Genomic DNA, 15,937 nt, shown 5'->3' with positions numbered 1-15,937 from the left:
CACACTTAGAATCATAGAATCATAGAATCAAGCAGGTTGGAAGAGACCTCCAAGATCATCCAGTCCAACCTAGCACCCAGCCCTATCCAATCAACCAGACCATGGCACTAAGTGCCTCAGCCAGTCTTTTCTTGAAGACCCCCAGGGACGGTGCCTCCACCACCTCCCTGGGCAGCCCATTCCAATGCCAATCACTCTCTCTGTGAAGAACTTCTTCCTAACATCCAGCCTATACCTACCCTGGCACAACTTGAGACTGTGTCCCCTTGTTCTATTGCTGGTTGCCTGGCAGAAGAGGCCACCCCCCACCTGGCTACAATGCCCCTTCAGGTAGTTGTAGACAGTAATAAGATCACCCCTGAGCCTCCTCTTCTCCAGGCTAAACAGGCCCAGCTCCCTCAACCTCTCCTCGTAGGATTTGTGCTCCAGGCCCCTCACCAGCTTTGTTGCCCTTCTCTGGACATGTTCCAGCACCTCAACATCTTTCTTGAATTGAGGGGCCCAGAACTGGACACAGTAGTCAAGGTGTGGCCTGACCAGTGCTGAGTCCAGGGGAAGAATAACCTCCCTTGTCCTACTGGCCACACTGTTCCTGATGCAGGCCAGGATGCCATTGGCTCTCTTGGCTGATTTCATAATGACCTTTGGTCGCTCCAAAGCCGGCAAGATCATGAGGAGTGTTGAGTGCTGGTGAGTGCTGATTAAAGATGATATAAACACCTGTGCTGTGTTAGATCTGTTGGAAAGAATTTAAAGGTCTGAGGAGCAGGGATTAACCAGCTGTGAAGGAAGGAGAAGTATTTAAGATGTTTGTGAATAGGGAGAGGACGAAGTTCCTGCTCCACATTTAAGATATTAAAGCTACTTTGCAGGTCTCTTTTCTTCTTCCCAAAGAAAGCCTGAAAGCCCCCACAGTTCTGAGCACTTGTCAGGGATGTAATGATGGAAATTTTGTCAGCCTCACTTTGCATAATGAGGATCATTATGTGGTGGTAAATTTCTCTGTATGTTCTGTATGTTCCCAATGTGGGAGGAATAAAATATTCCTGGGGTTTCTTTGGCAGAGCTTGTCAATGAATGCACTGGGTCAGATTGTCTTCTCCTTTATTAAGAGGAAAGGCTAAGATGACTTTAGGTAAGCATAGCAGTAGGGAATCACAGTGCTGGGAGGATCAGGCTCATTGTTTCAAATCCTGCCAGCCTGACAGGTATTTTCTTTCTTGCATCAGCTGTATTTTAAATTTATTTTGGGAAGCACTGCTTCCTCTCTGAGCTCCTCAAGCACTGCTGGGACAGCAAGGCATAAGCTGCAGCCAGGTGGACAGTCACATTGCACTTGAGGCTGCACCTGGGCTATTGTGTCTGGTTTAGGGCTCTCTGTGCAAGAGGGGCAGGGAACTATTGGAGATATCTGCAAAAGTGCTGAGGGGAATGGAGGATCTCTCTTATGAGGAGAGGCTGAGAAGCTTGCAGCTCTTTAGCCTGGAAAAGAGAAGACTGAGAGGAGATCTTCTGAATGGTGGTCAGCATCTAAAGGGTGGAGGCCATGAGGATGGGGCTGGGCTGTTCTCAGTGGTGCCCAGTGGTAGGACAAGGGGCAGTGACTGCAAGCTCGAACACAGGAGGTTTCACTTGAACTAAAGCAAAAGTTTCTTCACTTAGAGTTTCTTTACTAGAGGGTGCCAGAACCCTGGAGCAGGCCTCCTGGAGAGCTCATGGAGTTTCCTTCTCTTGAAAGATTCCAAACCCACTTGGACATTGTGATTCTGGGCAGTTTGATTGACCTCACTGAACCTGCTCTGGCAGGGAAGTTGGACTAGATGATCTCCAGGGGTCACTTCCAACCTTCACCATTCCTTGATTCTGTGCTTGTGTATCATGACAATTCCCTGCCCATCTCTATGTCAGAACTGGGGTGGGCAAGCAAACAACTGGTTCTGGGCTGGGTCAGTTTTCAGAGAGGCTGCAGTAGCCCAAAGCTCATCTCAGTTCTGATGCTTCAGGAGTTTCTAAACACTGCAGCAGTCCTCCCTGGAAACATAAGCCATGGGTTTGTTTTGTTAGGTTTTTTTTTGCTTAGAGGTTTCTCCAAGACCTTTTGAGGACTTGGGAGTGTTTCACAAGCCTGTAAAGAGCAGACCACTAAGTCCTATCTTGGGCTCACACAGAGCACAACTGCATGTTTGAGTAAAAATATGTCAAAGATGACTAATAATAGGAGCTGGGAATGTCAGGGGAGCTTATCTGATTGCAGCCACTGTCTGCCTTCTGCTCCTCTGTACAGCTGTGAGAAGCACACAGGGAGGAGTGTTGGTCAGTGCTTTGTAAAGGTTTAGCTGCTGCAATCTGCAGTCTGCACAGGGCAAATAAAGGGCCAAAGTGGTTACATGGTTCACACAGAATCACAGAATGTTCAGGGCTGGAAAGGACCTCAAAAGCTCATCCAGTCCAACCCCCTGCCAGAGCAGGATCACCTAGATCAGATCACACAGGAACATATCCAGGTGGGGTTTTGAATATCTCCAGAGAGAGAGAGACTCCACAATGCCCCTGGGCAGCCTGTTCCAGTGGTCTTCCTCACAGGGGAAAAAATATCCTCCTCATGTTTAAATGAAACTTCCTATGCCTCAGCTTCCACCCACTGCCCCTTGTGGCACATCACCAAGCAGAGCCTGGCTCCAGCCTCCTGGCACTCACCCTTTACATATTTATAACCATTGCTCAGGTCACCTCTCATTCTCCTCTTCTCCAAGCTAGAGAGCCCCAGAGCAAGAGGAGGACAACTTGGTCCTGGCCAGGGTATCCTGCAAGGTTCTTGCTTTCATCCAAGTCAGGTTCAAGAACTGCCACTAGAAATGGCTTCTGTGGTGTCTGCAGGACGCATTTGGGTACCTGAAGCTGAGGGGGAAGCTAAATGGCATTCAACAGGAAAGTTAATAGTTGTTGGAATAAATTAAGCTTCTCAACAGGCAAGACCCTGTGTCCTTCCACGTGCAGTAAGCAGGTATTTGTTCAAAACAATTAGACTCCATAGGCTGGTTTGGTACTTAATTTATGTGGGTAGCTAAAGAACCTGCTTATGCCCTTACTAAGTAGCAACAGACAGCACTGCTATGTGCTTACAGTGAAATTACATTTCTAATTATGCCACAAAAGCCTAATGGAGAATCTAATTATGGCAGTGATAGGTTCTTTTTTTTTTCAGCTTTTGTACCACCAGTGGATTTTCTGAAGTGTTGTCTCTGCTGTGGAACTTCAGGAGAGGAAATGGATTCAGCTCACAATTTGTACCATGCTTCCCTTTATTATTTATTAACCACTGCTATGCATTATTTGTGTGCTGTCATAAATGTCCTGGTAGTGAAACAGGCAAATGGAAGTCCTTGCTCAAGAGATTCTCACTGCTCTAAACTGAACACTTCTGCAAGCAGGGGAAATACTGCAGCTGCTTCTTGGGGGGTTGTGCTTCATCCTTTGGTTCTGTGTGGTGTGAACACAGATTGAAATGTTTTGCATGGATTAGGATGTTCACAGGTTTCCCTCATGCCTAATTAGGGTTCAGCCCATAGAATCATAGAAACATAGAGTCATAGAATCAAGCAGGTTGGAAGAGACCCCCAAGATCATCCAGTCCAACCTAGCACCCAGACCTAACCAATCAACCAGACCATGGCACTAAGTGCCTCAGCCAGGCTTTGCTTGAACATCTCCAGGGACAGTGCCTCCACCACCTCCCTGGGCAGCCCATTCCAATGCCAATCACTCTCTCTGGGAAGAACTTCCTCCTAACATCCAGCCTAGACTTCCCCTGCCACAACTTGAGGCTGTGTCCCCTTGTTCTATTGCTGGTTGTCTGGGAGAAGAGACCAACCCCACCTGCCTACAACCTCCCTTCAGGGAGTTGTAGACAGTAATAAGATCACCCCTGAGCCTCCTCTTCTCCAGGCTAAACAGGCCCAGCTCCCTCAACCTCTCCTCATAGGATTTGTGCTCCAGGCCCCTCACCAGCTTTGTTGCCCTTCTCTGGACATGTTCCAGCACCTCAACATCTTTCTTGAATTGAGGGGCCCAGAACTGGACACAGCACTCAAGGTGTGGCCTGACCAGTGCTGAGTCCAGGGGAAGAATAACCTCCCTTGTCCTACTGGCCACACAGTTTTATCCTTTCTGAGCTCCAGACAGTCCCAGGGATTTCTGTGAGACCTGGCCAGAGCTTTTTGCAAACTCACTGATATAGAATCATAGAATGGTTTAGGTTGGAAGGGACCCCAAGGATCATTCAGCTCCAACCCCCCACCATAGGCTCCCACTAGAGCAGGTCTCTCAAGACCTCATCCAACCTGGCCTTGAACACCTTCAGGGAGGTTTTGGAGCACAGAATCACCCAATGTGATCAACGATTATCAAAGATTGGGTGATTCTGTGCTCTACAACCTCCCTGGGCAACCTGTGTCAGTGTCTCACCACCCTCACTGGAAAGAACTTCCTCCTAACATCCAGTCTAAATCTCCCCTCTGCCAGTTTAAGCCCATTACTCCTTGTCCTGTCATTACAAAACCTTGTCAATAGTCCCTCCCCAACCTTCCTGTAGGCCCCCCTCAGGTATTGGAAGGCCGCTGTAAGGTCTCCTCAAAGCCTTCTCTAGGCTGAAGAGCCCCAACTCTTGTAGCCTGTCCTCACAGCAGAGCTGCTGCAGCGCTCTGAGCATCTTCTTCATGATGCTTTCAAACAGAGTAAAGTCTCATTTTGGCTGCTGAGAGGGGGTGACATTTGCAGTGCTAGGGTTGCTCTAAGCCTGCTTTTACTCAATACCCAGCATGAGCATCATCAGGGATGGAGTTAGGATAACTGAGCCATTCTGCACATCTTATCCCTTCTGCAGATGGACTCACCTTGGGGAAGAGAAGCCCTACAGACTCTCCTCCTGAGCCACAGCAGCTCACTGGCAGTGGCCCAGATTTGCTGTGGTAGTTATCAATTTAATTGATTACAGCAGACCAAACCCCTGAGCTTTTCAAAACACTTTAGTGTCTAAAAAGTCAGTCAGGTTCTTAATTACCATCTAGCTCATATCCAAAGGGATACAGTGAACCTTTTGTTCATAAAATGAGGGCAAGCTGTCTCTGGTCACTGTCTCTCCCCACTCTGGCACATCTGGCAGGCAGGGATTTTCTCTCTTTCTGCCTGCATGCATCAGGCACTGGAAGTGCTGCTGGACGTTAATAGAGGTGCAGTGGTACAGCAAGGAGGAAATACATGGATGCCACATCACACCATCACACTGGAATTCATCCCAACCAATGCCCCTGAAAGCCTTTTAGGCTCCCCAGAGAGGTGGTGGGGTTCTCCTTCTCTGGAGCCTTTCAAGGCCTGTCTGGATGTGTTCCTCTGTGATCTGTGTTAGATAGTATTGTCCTGCTCTGGCAGGGGGGTTGGATTCAATGATCTCCTTGGGTCCCTTCCAACCCCTAACATCCTGTGAACTGCAGGGAAACGGAGAACCATAACCATGGGAGCAAACTGAGCTTCTCTGTAGAGCAGGGTCAATGGTTGCACTTGGTGATCCCAGAGCTCTTTTCCAACCTGAATGATTCTGTATTCTCAGACCAGGTCCTCAGTGCCTTTGAATTCCTCCCAGTGAAGTAACAGGACAAAAAACCCATTACACTCTGAAGGTGATATGCTTCTGAGGATCCTTTCTGGACAAAGATTCTATTCTGATCTGATTCTATGATCTTTCCAGAGTGGGAGCAAGAGCATCAGGATACTTCCAACTAATGTTTGTATTTGTCAGTGGAACAAAAACTCCTTCAAATACTCCTCTGTGTTTGGTCAGATGTATCCTTCTGGATGTGCCTCCCCCTGCCTCGTGTGTCACTGAGATGATGTATTCAACTTACCCCATCTCACTCCTCTGCTCTGCTGTGTGATGGATCAGAAGCAAAAATGTGTTGCTCTGAGCTCCCATGTTTTGAATTGGTTCTTTGCAAAAGGTTTGTTCTGCTTGGATGCTTTGTGGTTACTAATAGATGGTGTGATGGGAAGGGCTGTAAAACCTTAGCACTGGAGAGTGCTGGAGCTGAGAGTGTCTGCTGGGGTGTGGAGTCTCCTTCTGCAAACTTTAAAGCTGGACCTGAGAATGTCTGCTAGGGTGTGGAGTCTCCTTCTGCAAACTTTAAAGCATATTGCCCAGCTGCAACCTCTCCCCTGCCACCATAAACCTAGATGTGATCACCTTGGATTATGTGCTTCCATATGAGCTGGAAAAGAGTTAAAAGCATTCTCTAGGCTCCCTTCTTCCTGATTGCTTTAGTCACAGACATCTACATTTACCCAGACATTCCCAGCACTCCAAAAGTGGTGTATTAAAGATGAATAAAAGGCACTGAGGTAAGAGGGATAATGCCAAGCTAGAGCTGACCATCTGTCCTCCATCCCTGACAATAAAAAGCCAGTTTTGAGAGAGGGCTAAGGGGACCTTGATGGCTAGAATGGCTTCTGAGCTAATGGCAATGCCCATTGCCCTGCAGGCAGGAGGTTGTCAGGTAAAAATGTAGCTGGAAATGATTTTAGTATTTCCTGGGCTATTTTGGTCTGCTTTGGCCTAATCCACCTTTTGTATTTTTATCCTTTGGCTAAGGGAGGTAACTGCAGCCCTGCATTGTCTTGCTGACAGTACTGCTGCCAGGATGAGGCAATTGTCTTTCAGCAGATACATCCCCAAAGCTTTCAAAGTGCCTGAGATTATGGAAGATACCCTGCCTGTGCTGCTTAATTGGACTACAGGGCTAAGACTGCTGCAAAGCTATCCCTGTTAAGATATTAACTGATAGCAGCTTGCTCAGATTGGATTTTATTTGTTGAATTATGATGATCAGAGCAGTCCCATTGGGCAAAGCTGCAGAGACCAGGTTTACTGACAAACAGTGCAGATCAATCCTTCATTTCTCCTGGCTGTAAGAAGCCCAGGGCAGAGCAGATTGCTGCTGGAGAGTCCTGCCTGAGAACCTACCAAATAGCAGCCTCCCCACTCCGTTTTGCCATCCCATTTGTTAAACTGCAGGGCAGCATTAGACTGCCCTGCCATTTACATCAGTTAGAGGTGACAATACCACAGAGCTCTTCAAAGACCTGCTGGGGCAGAAGTAGAAAATGCCTTGGAAATAATGGCCTCCCCCACAGCCTTCATTTTCACAGTGGCTGCAGAGTAAATCTCTGTCTTTGCTGGGCTCTGCATCCCAGCCCTGATCTGCTGCGTGCTCAGAAGAGTCATAGAATGGAGGGGGCTTGGAATGGACCTCTGGAGATCATCCAGTCCAACACCCCTGCCAGAGCAGGCCACCCAGGAATGTGCCCAGGCAGGTTTTGGAAGGCTCCAGAGAATGAGACTGCACAACCTCTCTAGGCAGCCTGCTCCAGGGCTCCAGCACCCCCCCAGTACAGAAGCTTTTCCTCATGTTGAGGCAGAACGTTCTGTGTTCCAGTCTGTGTCCACTGGCCCTTGTCATGTCACAGGGCAGCACTGAAAAAAGCTGACCCCCCCCCTGCTTCCTAACACCCACTCTTAAGGCATTTGTAAAACACTATCAGGTCTCCTCTCAGCCTTCTCTTTTCCAGGTTAAACAGCCCCAGCTCTCTTAGCCTTACCTCTTCAGACACATGTTCCAGTCCCTTCATCATCCTCATAGCCCTCTGTTGGACTCTCTCCAGTATTTCCCTGTCCTTCTTGAACTGGGGAGCCCTGAGCTGGACCCAGTACTCCAGATGTGGTCTCACCAGGGCAGAGTGCAGGGAGAGGAGAATGTCCCTTGACCTGTTCTGTCCTGGTTGATCCATACCTGCCCCTCACAATTAGCTCACATCTTTTAGCTGAATCATATCCCAATTTTAATCCCATTAGGTGACAGGAGCATTCAGTGTTGAATGAGATGTTTTAGAGTGTGCCTGGGTGCCTGGGAGGGAGATCAGACAGCAGATAAAGAGGGATATGGGAGATGCAAGGCAGACACAGGGATCACAAATGCTTTGCAAACTCTCAGCAGCACCTGTAGCTCAGGATTCAGCCTTCTCTGTTTCTCTTCCAAGATCCTATCTGCTCCCCTCCCCAAAGCATGCTTTGTTTTGAGTTAAAAGAAATCCAAATGCAGCCAAATGTTTATGACTGTCTGGCATGTCATGAATTAATTTTCCCACCCTTGAGATGAGAGCAGCATTTTCAAGGGCATGAGCAAAATCAGATTAAGGGAAGATTTCTAAAGCTGGGGACTGGGCAGGGGCAGTCTGCCTGGGAGACCTGAGAGCACCTCTGGACCAGCCCCTTCTAATGACCATGGAGCCCTTTTGCCACTGACAGATTCTCAGCATTTCTTTTGCTCTCCTTGAGCTACCATGGGTCAGAGAAATCACGCTGTGATGGGCAGGGGCAGTGCAGGATGTATCACAGCTCCAGCACATCACCAGTTTGTGTGCAGTGAGGCTGGTACGTGACAAAACACTGGCACAGGTTGCCCAGGGAGGCATTCAAGACCAGGTTGGATGAGACCTTGAGTGACCTGTTCCAGTGAGAGGTGTCCCTGCCTGCGGCAGGGGGTTGAAACGAGATGATCTTTGAGGTCCCTTCCAACCTAAACCATTCTATGATTCCATAATAAGAACTCATTTGGACCCCCTTCTATGTCTGCCTATCACTTGCTACAAAGAGTGGGGCATGTATCAATAACAGCAGCATCCCAAGCACCACTCCTAGCTAAGGGCTGAGAGGATTAAGCCAGGTAACACCCAGATTCATACCTTCCTTGTGCAGCCCTGTGCAGAGATCCAGCTGTCCCCACCCTCTGCTGACCAGCCTCATCCCTGCACAGGTGTGTGCTGTACTTGCTGACCAGCCTCATCCCTGCACAGGTGTGTGCTGTACTTGGAGTGAGCACACGTGTCATCAGGCTGGGAGCAAGGCACATGTCTGAGCAGGGTGACAACACCTACCTAGAGGGAAAAGCTGGGGGAAATTGCCATTCCTTTTCATGCAGGAGCAGCTTTTCTTCTTATTCTTGATGTCAGCTGAAGAGCAAAGGGATTTGTGGATCTGCAAAGCCATAGCTTTGTCCATGGAAGAAGTATCATGGAGGCTGAGTGAGCAAGGCTCCAGACACCACATAGAATCCCTTTGTGCTGGGCTAATGGACTGTGTCTGCTGGCTTTGGTGGGCAGCAGTGTGTGAAGGGCTGGTGGCTATGGGCATCAGCAGTGCTAGACTTTGGGTGTCCTGCAAGCAGCCCCAGAGAGGTTGTGTGGAGCAGAAGGGTGTCCTCCACTGAAGGGAAACAGAAAGAACCCATCCCAGCTCTGCTGCAGGAAACAAACTGAATTCACAGCAATTGAAGACACTCTCTGCATCAGCCTATTTATGAGGAGGGCCTCTCACAGGTTAGCACAGTCCTGGATGAGGATGGAGCAGAAATCCTACAGGAGAGTGTGAAGGAGGAAGGGGTGTACACCAAAAACCTTGGCTGGAGTCCAATATTCAAGCAATAAGACCTTAAGAAGCAGGCATCATTATAAGATAATTGACTGTGGAGAGCAGTCACACATCCCAAGGTGAAGCATAGGGCACTTAACATATCAATAAGGTCAATTATCTGATTATGTCAGCTGCCTTAGTGCTGTTATTAACCTATATTGCTCTTATTAACCTTTCTGATGAAGAATCTTTCAAAAATAATTATATTAAAGTACAAATCTCTCAAGTTTAAAATATGTGAATGTTCCATTTCAGTAGTCGTGTGTCATAGGATAATGAACATCTGATTGCCTGGCTGACACAATGAGGTTTTTAATCAGGCTGCCTTCCCTAGGATCAGCCTGTTAGCTCTGACAGCCTTCCCTGGGCCCAGGCAGCCTCATGAAAGCACTGCTGTCATGTTAGGAGTGGTGGGATTTAAAATTGAAATGTGAGCAAATACGACAAGAAATGTAAAGGAAATGCTGGGGAGAGGGGTCCTGGGAAAATCCCCACCAAAAGCCTCTTCAGTCAGTTCCAATTATTAAAGCACACAGCTGATTCAATTAGTGGCTATGTACTTGTGCATATAGTATTTACTACCTAGTGGAGCTGATCAAAGGGGAACAGACTGCTCAGGAAAATGTGTTCATATTCATTTTGTCCTTCTTCTTTCCCCCACCCCCTCCCCAGTGCAGAGCATTTTAAAGTAGGAAAGCATTTTGCCACAATATTTCAGCCATTCTTTCATCTATCAGGGAATGTGAGTGTTCCAGTTTCTGCTGGGGATTACTAATTCATTACATGCTTTGGGCAAAAGCCATGCAAATTCTGCTCCTTAAGAGTTTTGATCACTGTTGTGTCTCTGTGTATCTGTGCAGTAAGCAAAGCATCATTTTGCTGCCTTCAGTTTGGGGTTCCTCACTTAAAAGAGTCTCACCAACCTGATCTCCTTTTATGATCAGGTTCCCTGCCTGGTGAATGTGGGGCAGGCTGTGGATGGAGTCTACCTGGACTTCAGCAAAGCCTTTGACACTGTCTGCCACAAGAAGCTCCTAGCCAAGCTGGCAGTTCATGGTTTGGACAGATTCACTCTGTGCTGGATCAAGAACTGGCTGGAGGGCAGAGCCCAGAGAGTGGTGGTGAATGGTGCCACATCCAGTTGGCAGCTGGCACTAGTGGTGTGCCCCAAGGATAAGTGCTGGGCACAGTCCTGTTCAATATCTTTATTGATGACCTGGACAAGGGGATTGAGTCCAGCATCAGGAAGGTTGCAGATGACACCAAGCTAGGAGCAGGTGTGGAGCTGTTGGAAGGTAGGAGTGTCCTGCAGAGGGACCTTGCCAGGCTGGATAGGTGGGCTGAGGCCAAGGGGATGAGATTTAACAAGGCCAAGTGCAGGGTTCTGCACTTTGGCCACAACAACCCCAAGCAGCACTACAGGCTGGGGACAGAGTGGCTGAGAGCAGCCAGGAAGAAGCAGCCAGGAACCTGGGGGTACTGGTAGATAGTAGCTGAAGGTGAGCCAGCAGTGTGCCCAGGTGGCCAAGAGAGCCAATGGCATCCTGGCCTGCACCAGGAACAGTGTGGCCAGTAGGACAAGGGAGGTTATTCTTCCCCTGGACTCAGCACTGGTCAGGCCACACCTTGAGTACTGGATGAGGCACTTAGTGCCATGGTCTAGTTGACTGGCTAGGGCTAGGGGATAGGTTGGACTGGATGATCTTGGAGGTCTCTTCCAACCTGCTTGATTCTATGATTCTATGATTCTATGAGGTGCTGGAGCGTGCCCAAAGAAGAGCAGTGAAGCTGGTGTAAGGTCTGCACAACAAGTCTTGGGAGCAGCAGCTGGGGGAATTTTGGGTCATTTAGCCTGGAGAAGAGGAGGCTGAGGGGAGACCTTATTGGCCTCTAAAACTACCTCAAAAGGAGGTTGGAGGGAGGCAGGGGTTGGTCACTTCTGCTTAGCAACAACTGACAGGACAAGAGGTGGGGTTCAGTTTGGATATTAGGAAAAGTTTCTTCCCAGAAATGGTTCTCAGGCATTGGGACAGGCTGCCCAGGGAGGTGGTGCATTCACTTTTGGGCTTCCCAGTTTAAGAGAGACAGGGATCTGCTCAAGAGAGTCCAGCAGAGGGCTAAGAGGATGATTAGGGGACTGGAGCACTGCCTGATGAGGAGAGGCTGAGGGACCTGGGGCTGCTTAGTCTGGAGAAGAGAAGACTGAGAGGGGATTTGATAAGTGTTTATAAATATCTGAGGGCTGGGGGTCAGGAGTGGGGGGATAGGCTCTGCTCACTGCTCCCTGGGATAGGACAAGGAGCAATGGATGGAAGCTGCAGCACAGGAGGTTCTCCACTTTAACACAAGGGGGAATGTCCTTACTGTAAGGGTCCCAGAGCACTGGAACAGGCTTCCCAGAGAGGTTGTGGAGTCTCCTTCTCTGGAGCCTTTCAAGGGCTGTCTGGACGTGTTCCTCTGTGACCTGAGCTAGATTGTGTGGTCCTGCTCTGGCAGAGGGGTTGGACTCGATGATCTTTCTGGGTCTTTTCCAACCCCTAACATGCTGTGAGCCTGTAGTGGAGTCACTATCCCTAGAGGTATTTAAAACAGATATGGATGTGGTGCTTGGGGACAAGGTTTAGTGGCAGTGGCTTAGCAGGAGTGGTGGGGTTGTGAGCTCTAGGCTGGACTTAGAAATCTTAGGGTTGGACTTGATGATCTGTGAGGTCTCTTCCAACCCTGATGATACTGTGATACTGTGATCTTAAAGGTCTCTTCCAGCTTCAACAGTTGCATGGTTCATACACTGCAGCTACTGGGTGAGCAAACCCAAGGGCTTTATTTTCACCTGTGACTTGTCATGCTTACACTTTCATGTGATTCAATATTCAGATGATCTCACTGAGCATCCTTTAAAGATACCTTTTGTTTTATCCAGCAGCAGTTTAAAATGGTTGGGCATGTAAAAAAAGTTTAGGTAAAGATATTCCTAGGTCCACTTTGGGCTGATGTGTTTCTTTGATGTGAATTCCTCTGCTAGTAGAAAACTGAGTGGGAGAATCACATGGAAAGCTGAAAAATTCTCTTTCCATGAAATTCCCATTTGTTATCTACCCCCAGTTTGCTCCCTTGGCTGGGATCACCACTATTGGCACAGCCTGCCTTGTGCTTGTGAAGGACAAGCATTTCTGTAGTCACTCCACGTCCTCCCTTCCCCCTTTTGTAAGAAACACAACAGAAAATCTTATTTCCTTGTTTCCAGGTGCTACACAGGAGACCCTGATTTACTTCTTGTGTGGTGGGAATACTAAAGATGACTCTTACTATTCAGGAGGAGTCCCTATGAAGTCACCTCCTTGTTGCACCACTGTGAAAATATGGTCCTCTGCCAGACCTCAAACCACTGCAAAGTCCAGTCCTGAATTAAGGTGGATCCCTCCCCAGGTAGAATAAACTCATCACAAGGCAGTGGTGCCCCAGGTTATGGTGGATCCCTCCCCAGGTAGAATAAACTCACCACAAGGCAGTGGTGTCCTGGGTTAGGGTGAATCCCTCCCCAGGTAGAATAAACTCACCACAAGGCAGTGGTGCCCTGGGTTAGGGTGAATCCCTCCCCAGATAGAATAGACTCACCACAAGGCAGTGGTGCCCTGGGTTAGGGTGAATCCCTCCCCAGATAGAATAGACTCACCACAAGGCAGTGGTGTCCTGGGTTAGGGTGGATCCCTCCCCTGGTAGAATAAACAAGGCAGTGGTGCCCCAGGTTAGGGTGGATCTCTCCTCAGGTAGAATAAACTCACCACAAGGCAGTGGTGCCCTGGGTTAGGGTGAATCCCTCCCCAGGTAGAATAAACTCACCACAAGGCAATGGTGTCCTGGGTTAGGGTGGATCCCTCCCCAGGTAGAATAAACTCACCACAACAGGGATTCTTTTTTGATAGTCAGGGAAAGATGAAATTGTACTTCTTCTAGTTTAACTATAACAGTATAAGGAGAAGTAAACTACTAGAGAAATATAATAACCTCAATGAAGATGGGGAAGGGGTCAAGTGGTGGTGAAGCAGCAAAAGCAGCAGCAGCCAAAACAGCAGCAGGGGCAGATAGCAGCAGGTGCAGCTGAAGCAGCAGAAGCCAGCAAGAGGAAGGTCCAAGCTGTGCTTCTAGACATAAAGCTCTTGATGCTCCAATGAACTGGTATTAACTTATCCATTGTTGCCTTTATGTGGCCTATCCCTAGAATGTTCACCTCTCAAACAGCCACAAGTGGTGGGACCATCATGAGCCTCAGCTGCTGTGGCTCACCACATGTGATGCTGATGACCATTTTGATGCTGATGAACATCTATTTTCTCTTGCACTACCTTTTGTACGTCTTCTAGTGGGATTGGGTGCAAGTATCCATGCCCCACATGCAAAGGGTTTCTTAGTCATTGTGCTAGTTTGAAGCTAGCTGGAATATTTTGGTGAGAAGAACTGCATTCTAGGCTGTGAAAAGGAAACAATGGTAGAATTAGATTCTAGGCTGTGAAAAGGAGACAATGGTGATGGCTACTGCACTCATAGGCTTGCTGAGATGGATAAAAACAAGAACATAAATATAGATAACAGAGTTGCTCTCTGGCTCTGGCTGCCTGCACTTCTCTCTCTAACCTGCTGTCTGTATAACTAATCCTTCACTTCCTAACTCCCCCCCCCCCATGCCAATTCTCCAAACTCACCTTGAATGTAAAACAAAGTCTGGGATAAGATAGAGGGATGGAAGGGAGGTGGAAGGGTGGTTGGGAGCCCCTCCTGGGGACTCTGGTTTCTGGGAGGGCTGTTGTGGTTCTGCATTACTTTTTGACCTGTCTATAGCTGTATAGGTTGTAAATCTCTGCTTGTCTATTGTGCTAAACTGTAAATACAAAGCTTCAATCTTAATCTCCAGTTTGGCTGAGGCTAGTCTGGGTGATTTCTTTAGGGGGGGGGGGGGGAGGGGTAGCATCCAAACCATCACAGTCATCTTCCTATTTATAATTACCCTGGAGACAGTTGAGAAGCAAACTTTTGTGCAGGAGTATTTTCTACAGAACTCTTTGCAAAGCCTGCAGTGAGCAATGTGCCTCTGCAGTGTTCTGGGAGTACTATGAACTGTTAGCACTGCAATGAAAACCAAAGTCTGCTGGGAATATTTTGGTGGTAAATAGAGGGTAATTATCTGAAATGAGGGCTCCAGGAACATAATGTTTTGCAAATATGGCCTTTACACCCAGTCAGTATATCTGGAGAGGCTGTTTCCCACAGTAAGGAATGCATGGCCCTTCCAGGGAAACAATGTCTGCTTTTACCTCCCACTAAGGTGTCAAAGCTACAGTGAGAGTAAATGCTTGGGTAGTTTTTCCCTCATTAGCCTTCCACTGCAGTCAGAATTGGCTTAGCCAGACCACACTGTTGCAAAATGTGTTTGTGAGCCGAATTTGTTTCTGCCCAGTGTAGAGCACAGAGCATTTCTTTCTGAGACTCTTTAAGGATCAGAGTGTGTCATGATTTCAGAAGCAGGACTTCAGTCCTGGGAAAGCCTTGGCAGTCCTCATAGACTAATAACATCAGCTGGAAGATGATGCCAGCAGTCCACACGCAGGCAGTCTCTTTCATCTCTGGTTTTCTGAAGACAGCTGGAAGATGCTGAGGACAGTGTCAGAACAAGTCCAACACTAACTGTAATACCTCTTTCTGAAGAATTTTCTTCTGCTCCTGCCCAGGAGCAGGCTGCCCAGGAAGGGCAATGAAGCTGGTGAGGGGCCTGGAATACAAACTCTGTGAGGAGAGGCTGAGGGAGATGGGAGTGTTTAGCCTGGAGAAGAGGAAGCTCAGGGCAGAGCTCATTGCTGTTTACAACTCCCTGAAGGGAGGATGTAGCCAGGTGGGGTTGGACTCTTCTGCCAGGCAACCAGCAAGAGAAGGGGACACAGTCTCAAGCTGTGCCAGGGGAGGTCTAGGCTGGATGTTAGGAGGAAACTGCTGACAGAGAGAGTGATTGGCATTGGAATGGGCTGCCCAGGGAGGTGGTGGAGTCACTGTCCCTGGAGGTGCTGAAGCAAAGCCTGGATGAGGCACTAAGTGCCATGGTCTGGTTGATTGGCCAGGGCTGGGTGCTAGGTTGGACTGGATGATCTTGGAGGTCTCTTCCAACCTGGATAATTCTATGATTCTTTTACCCATTGGTTTTGACAACATTTATTTTTAGGTGCTCTCTCTGCTTTGTGAATAATGCCAAAAGAAAGCTGTATCAGACAAGAGGAGACATCTTTGATTACAAGACAGATATCCAGTGGTCTGAAACTGGCTAATGCTGCTGGGGGATTGAGTTTGCTTCGAAGGTAAAATCCAAGTGAAGCAATTTTCAGGCCTGAAAGCTTATCTGACTTCATTTCCAACATATTACTTCTTCTTTCCTCA

This window comes from Pogoniulus pusillus, chromosome 27, assembly GCF_015220805.1.
Source record: "Pogoniulus pusillus isolate bPogPus1 chromosome 27, bPogPus1.pri, whole genome shotgun sequence".
Lineage (NCBI taxonomy): Eukaryota > Metazoa > Chordata > Aves > Piciformes > Lybiidae > Pogoniulus > Pogoniulus pusillus.
Note: the sequence above shows the minus strand (reverse complement) of the source record.